This window comes from Numida meleagris, chromosome 1 (assembly GCF_002078875.1).
Source record: "Numida meleagris isolate 19003 breed g44 Domestic line chromosome 1, NumMel1.0, whole genome shotgun sequence".
Taxonomy (NCBI): domain Eukaryota; kingdom Metazoa; phylum Chordata; class Aves; order Galliformes; family Numididae; genus Numida; species Numida meleagris.
This window is the reverse complement of record NC_034409.1, coordinates 46,836,759-46,849,555: the sequence shown is the minus strand read 5'-3', so window position 1 is coordinate 46,849,555 and position 12,797 is coordinate 46,836,759. Positions and strand designations below refer to the sequence as shown.

At 37.7% G+C, this 12,797-nt stretch overlaps 1 long non-coding RNA gene across 1 annotated transcript in view; it reads right to left on the bottom strand.

The window, feature by feature from the left end:
• The window catches only part of LOC110397384, a 50,732-nt gene continuing 38,518 nt past the window's right edge, over positions 584–12,797 (bottom strand). Inside the window, exon 4 of the long non-coding RNA XR_002437781.1 lies at positions 584–3,125. This is a non-coding gene — a long non-coding RNA (uncharacterized LOC110397384). The remainder of the gene's footprint in view (positions 3,126–12,797) is intronic.

Genomic DNA, 12,797 nt, shown 5'->3' with positions numbered 1-12,797 from the left:
AAATAAATTGCTGACACAGATTCATGAACAGAGTGCAAGTAATTACTCAGAAATGTAAAGCGCATTTATTTCCTCGGTCCTGAAGTGGGATATAGGAGAATACTGCTTTCTGCCACATGCCATGCACCAATATTATAATACTTCCAGAGGCTCAATCACCACTTAGTAATGCAACAAACAGTCGCAAGGCAGAATGTAATGGGAGTGCAATTGCCATTAGAAACATTAATGTAAGTGTTCCTTAAGATTCAGAAAGCTGACTTTCCAAAACATGCCTCATCATTACTCCCTGAAGTATATTTAGAACAAGAAGAATTGTTAACATTATACTACCCATCCAATTTAGCAGCAGAACACCAACATCTTAGGCCTTGATGTTGCAGTGCACCATTATCAAGGAGAAAATGGGTATCGATGAACTACACAGCAACCTATGTTTTATATAGAGTACCTTATGGTGATGCACTACAGTTAGTGCTTTCAGATCTTCGCCTATTAGGCTCTGGAAAAAAAAGGATTAATGTGTGGATTTTTGTACATATAATCATATACAAATTAGGAATCTAGAAAAGGTAGCCGGAGATCAGAATGTTAGTCTGCCTAGTATGTTGCGCATCTCCATAGTTGAGGACATCTAAGGGAAGCATACAATGCCTGTCACTAACTGTACGTAGATTACATCTTTCAAATCGCAGGTTGCATCCGCACCACTGTCCTTAACAGCTACTCATTAGCTGTTGATTTTCAAGGCTTTTGAAGTCATTTTGTGTTTTTGAAAATTGTTTGCTTGCTAACATGTCTTATTTCCATTTTTTACTTCCATTTGTATCCTGTATGTCTGATGCTTTATCTATGACTTTTCACCCAGTATCTAGAAAATTGACCTGCCCTGAGTGATGACAAAAAGCAAACAGTATAGGATACAGTCCATGACAACCTCTTCTGCTTGAGACCACACTCTTGGCCAGAAGTCTCCTGAGTTTGGGTTTCCTAATGCAAAGACACAAACTATGAAGAATAAGCATGAGTAGTTAATTCTGAGCCCACATCCAAACATGCGTTCATTACAAATAAAGTGATGCATTTTTAGCCTCCTGAAATGAAACACTTGCTTTTATTGTACAAATTAAGTTTAAAGAGTTGAATACCACAATGCAGCATAGAAGTCAGGAACTTCAGTGAAGTTTTTAATTTTTCCCCCCAGATCAAGAGTATACTTCAAGAGATGTGCCAAGGGGGTACTCATTAATAAGTAGGAAGACCTCCTCTCTAAAGAAACAGATTATTAATAGTCAACCAATATCTTTTTTCCTGTATTTTACTATGAATAATAGAACAATCCAAAGAGGATGCCACAGACAGAGCAGTGGCTTGATGGATTATGAAATATGTTACTTAAGCTGCAGAGGCCCAAGAGAGCTCGAGACAATTTAGTTGTCAATGATCATTTTGCTGATTAATTGGATTGTACAATGATGAGTTTTTGTGGGTTTTTTTTTTAGTTGGTTGGTTTGCAGGGTTTTTTTTTTTAATGTTTTAATCAGCTACTGTACGTAGAAGATCTCTTTCATTTGGTTTTGTTTGTTCATTTATTCAAAGATATAAGAAAAACACTGTATTACATCTTCTCAGTTTTGCTAACTCCTTTTGTAACTTCTAACATCTGTACGGACTTCCTGCAGAAACACATTTTCTCCTTAGAGAATTACCGATGATGCAACAGTATGTTGATCAACTACAAATTTGATATGACTCATTTTGTGGCAAGGAGATTTAAATTTGGAAAGGTTTTCTGTGAAGGAGAAATGTAATGAATCAATTTCCTAATAATCAATCTCCTAAATTTCTAAATTAAAGTTCTCTCTGAGAAACTGTAAATGTAATCAACATTGTGTTTAACAAACTCATGTTAGCAAGACCTTTGCAAGATTATGCTTTTTTTTTTTTCCAAGAATACTCTTTCCTGAATGTGCTCAATGTCAGATTTCACCATATCTCTGTAAAAATAATATTCATTTTTGACTTATTTCAGAAGTAGTAGCACATTTAGGAAAACAAGAAAGGTGAATTTATTGGAACTGAATCTAATATATTAATATGATGTAAGCAATTAACTACAGAAAAATAACCATAATCTATTGCTACCATCTTAATTCAATCTAATGCATATCACATAGATACAGTGCAATTCTTAGCACTTAAACATTTTTTTCCTATTTAATGTATTTCTGGAAGCCAACATAGTAAACACATTCTGGAAAAAAGTCTACAGGAAAAAAAAAATAGTCTGTTTTTCAGCTTTGTTTTTTTTCCGCAAATACACTGATTCTCTCAAAATTTTGTTGAAGAGCTGTCACAAGAAAAGCAACAAAAACAATTTTAATGGCCTGAATTCTGTCATCATGCTCTCCTACACCAATCTCCAAGACGCAAAGTTTAAAGGAAGGCTCTCTTAGTGACTTAATATGACTAAATATAACTACTAGGCAAAGAAGAGATTAAAACAGAATGAAGTCAAAGAAAATGTAATTAAGATCAATATTGTCAAAAAGAGGATCAAGTCCAAACCAATATTTTAAAATATGGTAATTTGCGCATATTGTATCATCATCTGATGTGATATACACCAAGAAACTCCACCAAAAATGGAGTACTGAAAACACAAGTGACATGTTCTAACTGCATTCCATTCTCAAAGGAGATGTGGATAGCCAGATAGGTCTGAAAGTATATAGAAATATTTTTCTTTCTTTCCTTTCAGTATATTTGCAATTACTACATTGCCTAAATTCAACCTAGAAAACAATTGAAATCAAAACACTATACATGCAATATACTGTAATATATCAAGAAACATCAGAGATGAGCAGGTCTTTCCTCTTCGGTACTTAGCAGTGATATGGTCATAATTGACATTTTTGTCACGTTGCTGCATAAGTCCCAGTTTGTGCTGCTTAAATGCACAGAAATTCAGCTGCATTTCACTGGTCTCTTCTTCCACCTGACATTTTATTTTCTTCTGTCTGTTTCTCCCTTCTAGTGTTTCATCACATTTGAGAATTCAATGTTTTTCTTCTGTTTGTTGACAGGAAAAAGATGTTATAGTGTATATGGGCTACATGGTCCTAAACAAAAACAACAAAAAACCCACACTAAACAACCAATCAAACAAAAAATCTGGAAAACTGCAAGCAGCATCCAGATAAAGTCATCTAATTTCATTCTGAACATGAGATATAATTTAAATCACAGCATTGGTAATGTTGAAATTAAAAAAAAAATAGAACGTGTAATGAATCAGATGTGATTTATGCTATACCTCTAATTTAGATAAGGTGTAACATAGGCCACATCAACCATATTAAAATTCAAGTCTATCCCTTTAAGCATCATGCAGTCACTAATCAGAGCTGAAGGGGACTGAGCTTTTCTCACAGTATTCATTCTCATTTTAAAATGACTTATAATTGAACTATTTTATATTCAAAACGCTTTTCTTTATCTGTCACGTAACCCTTACGGTTCAAGTAGTTAAACAAACAACACCTAATCTAATATTCTTCAAAATTAATTTCAATAGAGGGAGTGATGAAAGATGGAAAGGTTTCACTATTTTATTGGTATTTTTAAATCTTTACTCCCAGAATTAAATCTGCAGAGCAGCCACTTCATAAGCAAGAATATATATATTTTTAACTGTGTTCCTTATGTATGCTGTAGAATAAATTTTACAATACACCTGGCTGTGCTGTTAGTATACGGGTATCTCTCTCTCTCAAAAAAAAAAAAAAAAAGCAACAAAAAGCAAGATTTCTTCAAAGAATTACAGAGAAATCTTGGTTCACTAAACCAAATGCTGCCCCAGGCCCCACAACAGTCACATACAGTCATAAGTTTTGTTTACCAGCAATATTTTCTTCACAGAATGCTCACCTCTCACTCATCCGAAACTCTCAATTAAGATTTTACTTTTATAACAGACCCAAACTGTATCAACCAAATATTCACCTTTGAATCCCTTGTATTTTAGTCTTTTTTTTTCCTAGTAATAAGACTTAGCTCATCATGTCACGCTTGAATTGTTCAAGATAATCCTTGCTTTCCCAGCCCTACTGAGGTTACAAAATGGAATTATCAGAACACCAAGGGAGATTTTTTTCCAAGTCCTACTCAAACATCTGGACTAACGGGATTTTTCATTTTGATCGTCATGTAGAAAATTAGAGCATCCAAGAAGAGAGGCAAAACTTATTAGGGCAACTTTGAAAAAGATCATACAGATGTCTTTTTTTTAGCATCCCAAAAGCCATCATTTCACCTTCTATGTGTACCAGGCCAAGCCTGAAGAGACATCTTCCCCTGAGCTTCAGGAGGCACTGCGCAGAGCCTGTAGAAGGGCCAAGGCCCTCCCTCTGCTTGAACCACAGCAGTGCTCAGGAAACATGGCTGCATGCACAAGAGCTCATTCATTAGTCTTTGTTTTGTTTAATTCAAATAACAATTTGTTCAGCAATGTCATGCTGTATTTAAAACGGTGTGAGGACACAGAACAAAAGACTCAGCTGATATCTGAGGAGAGGATGAAGATAGCCATGAGAGCAGCTTGGCCCAAATCACTCCCTGCTCCAAGGGCACCTAAACAAAATCCACACTGAAAAATGAAAAGAAATTCACAGTTCTGGACAAGTGAAAACTAAAGGGAGGCATGTTTACAGGCAATGTATGCTTACACCACTGATGCTAAGAGCCCTAACGCACACTCAGAGCAGGTACCAGCGCACACAGGAGCAGAAGTGCCAGCTTGTCTCAGAACTACCCTTTCAGGCACATTCACATCTAATTGAATACATGACTCTCCAGCTTTTTCCCATATTTATTTCTCATTCCGCTTATACAAAAAGCCAAGGTCTTGTGACAGGAGTCTCTCCCTCCTTACTTTTCAACATTATTATCAAATCATGCACTATGACAGGAAGGAAATGGACAGCAAGATGCTTTTAATTCCGAATAAGAGAAAACTGGGCACTTCTACGACTGTCTAATTTCTCCGTGTGGCCTACGGAATTACCATTTTTGACATGATTCTCAGAAGATGTCTCTTTTGAAACCCACATATTTTACCCACTTTCCCACCTGTATTCTAAGTCTGTGCGGCCACAAAGCACAGCACTTCCTGAAGCCTGCTACACTGGAGGAGGACACAAGCAACCACAGAACATACTGAATAAGTTAAATGAAACTGAAGAAAAATAAATCTTTTTCTCTTTTAGAAAAAACAACACCAAAACCAAAAAGAATTCAGAAAGGAGCAAAACAATGATGTGAATAACATTGCTTACTGTTTTTTGAGTATTTTGTTCAACACATTCCTACCTTATTGCAGTCCAGTCGTGCTTCTACTGTTCACTGAAGTTACAAAAGCCTCACATTCCTTCCTCCTGCCAAAGGCATGGGTCTGCACATACGAATCTGCACACTGGTAATTCTCCCTTTAAAAGCCTACAGTCAGTGCTATGTCAGTCCTAGCCTTTCTCATGTCATTGGCAATAAATTATTTTAGGCAGTTACAAAGCACTTGTAGGAAAGAGAGACTTTCATAACAGCCCATACTGCTGCCATCTTATGAGCGTTCTTGTAATTCCACTGACAAAAAGAGTACGGAGATGCCAAGTTTTCCAGCAAAAAATTCATTTCTTCCATACTGACAGCACCTCTACTGTTGAGAAAACCTTGCTTTGTTGAAAAACAGCTTCTTTATCCTTCAGTTTCTCACACCTAGTCCCTTAACAAGTGAGAAATATCTCACCTTGAGGCCCTCCTCCCTTGCTATTTTCTCTTATAGTATGTCAATTAAATTGTCAGCTCAGTTATAGAGAAGAAATTTTGAACAGTTGTAATAGCAAAATTGCTTGCATTCCTCCATATGCATACCAGTGGAGTTTAATGTTAGGCTCATAAAAATTGTTGGACTTTTCTTCTGTATTTTCCACAGAAACTGGGAAAAGATGTATGTCGCCTGGTCCAATAAGAGAAAATACAAAATCCTCCACAAGCTGTCTGTTAACCCATCACACTGTTTAACAGACCTGTTATTTATGCTGCTTTATGCTTGTCATCAAGGTGGTTTCACTCTGCCCATGCCCTTGGTCTGGTGCCCAGGTACCCCTACAAGGAACAAAAGGAGGCACACCCCAGCAGCTCCCCAAAACTGTGTGCTGCACTGACTGACAGAGACCAGTGCCCAAACATGCCTAAGAGAATCGAGAGGCATCTGAGAGCTGTCAGATTTCACCAGTGTTAGGTAACAACGCTTCTCGCTCCCTGTCCTTACCTGCGCAAAATCACAGGAGAGAATTGAGCCAGGCTGGAAAAAACACATTGACAAGATACATGCATGCCCTTGAAAGAGCCACAATGCTATTGACGTCAAAAAGCAATGGATTGGGTCCCCTATCAGAGTCAGAAAGCAGACATCTGCTTCACTGCAAATGCAAAGAGGAAATCATTATGTCAAGCATAGTCTTATTTCAAACCAAACATTATTAACATTCAAAGTGCTTAAAAATTTTTGCTAATGTAAATTTTCTTGAATGTCTCTTGATTTCCTGTGTTAAATAACAGTAAGTGTTCAAATAAAGATTTGGATGATTTCTTATTATTTTATTGTTTAATTTTATCAAGGCTTCTTGATACTTCCCCTGTGCTTCTCCCCTGTTCTATGCATTTCTCCCCCCTGCTGCGTGCATCTGCTGTGTGTCTCTCTCGCTTGCTCTCTCCCTGCTGCGTACATCCACTATATCTCCCCACCACTCCTATTTACATTTGCCATCTATCTATCTCCCACTCCTGCGCTGTATATTCACTGTCGCTCCCCTCCCCCAGTAGATGCATCCCTCATGCATCTTTCTCTGCTTCTGTTATGCACGAGCCTTTTCTCAGCCACTCCTACAGGCATTCATGGACACCTTCCCCTGTCTGCTTGTCTTCCCTCATGCCCTCTCCTCCTTTTCCAATCCCCCTTCGCGCATCCCTTAGCCTGGCTTATCTTTATCCTTTTCTTCCTTCCACCTTTTGATATCCTAGTTTCATCTCTCACCCTATCTGCACCATCCTTCTCTCAGCCTCCTTTGTACAATTTCTCCTCCAGTTCTCTCTGATCTGTTCTCATAAACTGATCCTACAGGAAAAACGTTCTGCTTTTGTTTGCAGGGGTCTGCAAGCCCACATTGCAAACCATTCAGCACTGTGTGAGATATAATGGTAGCCCACTTAATTTGCAGAAGATTCCTTGCTTGCTACAACATAGAAATTCTCCCAAAACACTTTACTCGTCTTTTTTTTCCCTCATATTACTATTTTATTGGGATTATTTCCATGCAAGACACACTAGTTAAGGTATCCCTGTATATCCCTGTCAGGTTCTCATCTGCAATACATCTGTTACAGTTCTGATCTGGACTAACTGTTGTGATTTGGATCAGGGCAAAATTAACATATGTGCTAATTGCTACAGAATAACTGGAAACAGATGAAAGATTTTGGTTGACTATTGCATCTGTGAAAGTGTGCTCACTAATAAATAGGACAACCGTAGAAACATGGTTATCTCACTTCTCCTCCCCTTTCTGAGAGGAGTGAATATTGTCAAAAGTCAGGAGGAGCAGAGTATTGTAGGCATTGTTTCTGGTCAAGTAAACCTAGTCCCAGGTATCCCAGGAGACCATGCATTTTATTCCAGCATAGAGGCTGATGTGGGTGAGTTTTATGGGACAGGGAGTATCTCTCAGGATGACTAGTGACTGTTCCAAGCTGCTGCTCATGATTGGTGTAGTGAGTCACCAGAGAAATATTCTTGGGTAATTTTAGTTCTGCTGTTTCCGCTAGTAACATGGGATGTTTTGTTTTCTATAACTGTCTAATTGTGCTTTATCTAAGAGAGGGTACACCCAGAAGAAATGCACAGCAACAAACAAAAGGTCAAATAGTGAGCCTTCAACATCTGTCCCACCGCTCCGCTTACATCAGCTCGGGAGGGCAATACTGCAGCTGCAGAGATTTCTACTTCCAGCTCATTATTACCAAGGTCTATGTGAGCGTCAGTTTTTGTATATGCATGACTTATTGGCTATTTAACAGACCACCTCTTCCAAATAATGCCCAAGTCAGTTACCACAGCAGCCCTGACCAAATAAAAAGGATGAAAGTAGTCTTCTGTCATTTTCTTCCTCCCTTCCAAATAACCCTGGTAGAAGAGGGAAGCAGAAACTACCAGTTTTCCTGAAAGACAACAGTTCATTAATGCAAACCCATCCAAGTTTTCATCATTACCAAACAGGATGATGAACCCTGGTGGCCCAGCAGCTCTCAGACTTTTATCTAGTCCAGTTCTCTGCTGCTGTGTAACTATTTGCATGTTTTTTTCCATGGATTTTTCTTGCAACACAATCTTAATTTTACTCTCTTGCACTCACGAGCCTGATCAAAAGGTAAAACATCCTTGCTGTGGTTTTAGAAAGCTTCTAATTTCTGGACATTTATCATGTGCAGTTTAAAACAACTTGTTCATATGTTAGTCTTGTCTTTTAAAATAAATGAATCAAAAATAAATGAAGGGCAACAAGGCTTGTGAAGGGCTTGGAGAATATGCCCTGCGAGGAGAGACTAAAGGAACTGGGGCTGTTTAGTCTGGGGAAGAGGAGGCTGAGGGGAGACCTTACTGCTCTCTTCAAATACCTGAAAGGTGATTGCAGTGAGAGCGGGGTTGGTCTCTTCTCACTGGTGACAGGACAAGGGGAAACAGCCTCAAGTTGCACCAGGGGAGGTTTAGGTTGGATATCAGGTAAAGCTTCTTTACAGAAAGGGTTGTTAAGCACCAGAACAAGCTCCCTAGGGAGGTGGTTGAGTCACCATCCCTGAATGTGTTTAAAAACCATTTGGATGTGGTGCTCAGGGACATGACTTAGCGGTAGGTTGTTAGAGTTAGGGTAGTATGGTTAGGTTGCGGTTGGACTTGATGATCTTGAAGGTCTTTTCCAACCTGAGCAATTCTATGACTCTATTATCCTTTCCCCTTGAATAAAATGAATATTCCATCATAGAATTTGCTAAAACTAACATACATTTTCTTTCCTTACAAGAAAACAAAATTACAAATTGACACTTTCAAATCATCTCTCCACTGTGATGAACAATTACAAATAATTCCCTTTTTCTGTACAGAATCAAGTTCAAATTCACTCTACAATTTCATATCCCTTTCCAACTCATATACAATAAAAAATGTCTTTCTCATTTAGTGACCAACTAATTGACCTAATTTCTTCTTCCTCCATGGTCATACAGCAGAAATTACTGTTATTGGCCCATAAACACGTAGCTTTTTATTTTACACTGATGACTTTCCTCTCACTGCATTACCCTTATCCTGGGGTCTATCCAGACTTTGCTGTATGTAATTGTAATCCTTCTTATATTTATGTTGCCAGTTAACTTTTGTCACTAGTAAACTTCTTACCTTTGGTGGTCAAGTCTCTTGGGAAAAAAAAACTAAGACTGATCACAAGACTCATCCTTCAGCCACTCTGTTAGTGACATATACACAGTCCAATAGTTTCTCATTCAACATTAACTACTTCTTTCTCCCTCTTAGCTAATTTCATATTTTACTTATATTTATCCATTATTCCTTTTTTTTTTTACTATAAATATTCAGATACTAATTTCCAGATGCCTGGTACAAATAGATGACATCAACCACATCCACTTGGTCTAGAAATTAATTAATTTTATCCAGACAGATATCAGTTTTGTCTGACATAATCCACCTTTAGTAAAGCCCTGAAGTGCTTATCCCACTTCCCATTATCTTCAGCCCTTAAAAAAGCACTTAATGTAAAAGTTGGTCTATTGGCTTGCTGAGGCTTTGTTGAGATTTTCAATTTTAGAACACACACGATAGATATGCTAGATTCCAACATCTACCTTTTTAATTTGTCTTAAAACAGTACATAATAATTCTTTTGCAAAGTCTAAGATGGAAATTACGTAATTTTTGGAAGAAAATGAGTTAATTTTCACTGTGACTTTGCTGACTTCCACATACATGCCATGTCCAGCTACATCTACTTCGTGATTTTTATTCACCATGGTCACCTCCGCAGTTTCCCATTTTACATGGGATTAAAGTCCTGAACATCTTCCTAACTCTCCTGGATGTCTCTGGTCCATTTTTCTCTTCCACTCCCTGCAGATGGTTACATCTGGGAATCAGAGTGGTACCAAGGCATAAGCAAGGCTGGTGGAGCTCCTGCATGCCCTGCTCTTCCAAACCCCCGGAATGAAAAAGAGTCATTTCACAGGCAAGGCAGGTGTTACTGGCTGTTCCTCCCACATGTGCAATGTGTCAAATCTAGAAGCACAAAGAAAGCACTAACAGAGACTGGAATTTGAGAAGGCATATATTCATGTTACAGACATGCAAATATATGCCCATATCAGAGCCTTGCTCAGATTTTCTAGATCATCATCTACTTAAAAACAGATCAGAACTATAATGCTCCCATCTGTTGGTTCTGACTCTAAACTTGGTTCAATAGTTCTTGCTCTGAGGCCTGTAGAGAAGTCTATACTTTTTTGTCCAAGTGTCCTATTATTGCTATGCTTTACCAGATAAATTGGAAATACTTCTGCAATTCCTCAGAAATTTTATTGAACCATATGTGAGTTGGTAATACAGTCATTAAAATATTCACCGACATTACATTCAATTTACTTATCCTCCATCACAGAGAGTGCTAATTTTGTTTTTTTAATGAGGCAGAAATTTATATTAAAATGCATTATCACACCTGCATTACATTTTGTATTAAATAAGTAAATTTTGTTTTAAGAGTACATGATCAATGTCATTGTAGCAGGAGGAAAATTTGGCAGCTGCACAGAAGAGGGGAATGAAGGATTTAGTGATTCAAAAAATGACCAGGGACTAAGAAACAGGCTCAGTTACTGAATACCTCTGTGAAAGTGATGAACACTACAATGGATAACATTGCCGCTGACATTTTTATCATACAGTTTGAGAACTGACACTCCAAAGAGATAATATGAATGGTCTAAAAGATCGAAGTTCCTGTCTCAGGCTTTCTGCATTCTCGAGGAGATGTTAGTACATCAGTTTGTTCTTGGGTCAATACTTAGAAATGTTTGTTTCTTTCTTTATGCAAAGAATGTCAAAACTCATCTACATGACACTGTGCTAATGGATAGATTCTACAATGAATTACAAAACCGGTAGGTTCATAACTACATGTGTATTCTTAAAAAGAGAATGGGGATATTTCTAATGAAAAGCACTTTATAAACATAGGAGAACAGCAGGAAATTATGAGAGTTGTTCTTTTGCACATAAAAAAAACAAATATTTTTGTTATCTTCCTCAAGTTAAAAACTTCACTTGTATTTTAAATAATGTCACTACGATATCTCAACTAGACTAAAAGTAATTTTACCTTGGCCATCTAGAAACAGGTCAAGATAGTTTTGAATTTCCTGCCTCCTTTGCCAAACAAACACTCTTCATCTGAGAATAAATTTCCATGCCCTGACGGAATAAGTTGCTCACAGGAGAGTGATCTAACAAAAATGACGGAGGCTCAGGATATGAATGTAAAACTGATTGCTTGACCTCCTCTGTAACACAGCTCATATCATGCATATGCACCTGAGAAGCTATTACGATTTGCACATCTTCTGTCTGAATGACTGCCATCCTATCTATAATAACTTTACCAGTTAAATCACCATCTGTTTCACAGGCTTTCTAATGTTTATATCTCCCTTTTCTGTCCTAGAAAAAGAATAAAATTGTTTTCCTGTATTGTCTGAGAAGCAGTATCCCTGCACTCAGCTGGAGAGCTAAAGTATCTTAACTATCTCTATCAAACCAAGCTATATAGGCACAGATTTTAGCATTTGGATGTAAAGTGAAATCCATGATACTGCTTCTCACTTATAAAGCAAGTTAGACAAAGAAACACATTACATATTTTCCTTCCTCCTTCCACACTATCTGGAACGTTCCTTAAACACTGATGTAAGAGATGATAACAAATGTACAAGAAACAGGTCCCTGGCAAGTACCAATGGAAATGACAGGGCATTGACAAGGATCCCATGTAGGTTTTAGTTCAATGTCATCAAAGGAAATTGGGGTGTTCCTGGCTAAGTTATAAGCCTCAGGATCTACAGGCTTTGTTCTCCATCAAGTCATCCAACAAAGAATGTAGCTTCCAAAATGCAATTCAATCTGTCATTAAATAATGATAAATAAATAAAATAATAAATAATAATACAAAACTATGTTGCCTAACCTTGTCTACAGAGCTGAAGGATACAGTACAGATGCCCTCCACCATCTGGAGTGTCCATAATGTCATTGCTTACTTTTTAGTTTACAATTATAAAGACAAACAATGTTGATAATGCGAGGGTTGGAGATTTAGAGAGGTCTAGCAGAAGGGGGTTCAGAGGGAACCTTTTCAAAAGATGGCTCAATCTGGGTTTGCAGAAGCATTCTGGCACATTCGGAATTGCTACTCAGCTCCCAGGACTCTGGATTAAAAAGTCAGAGCACAGATCACAGGGGCTATATATAAAATCTTTCACACTGCACAGGATTAAGATTAATCAGTTTGTCTCTCTTTATGTCTCTCCTAGACTTAATAAGAATCTTCTGTTTTTGGTTAATGCTGAAAAATGCGTTACTCAATTAAAATGACAAATACACATTAGAAACTGAC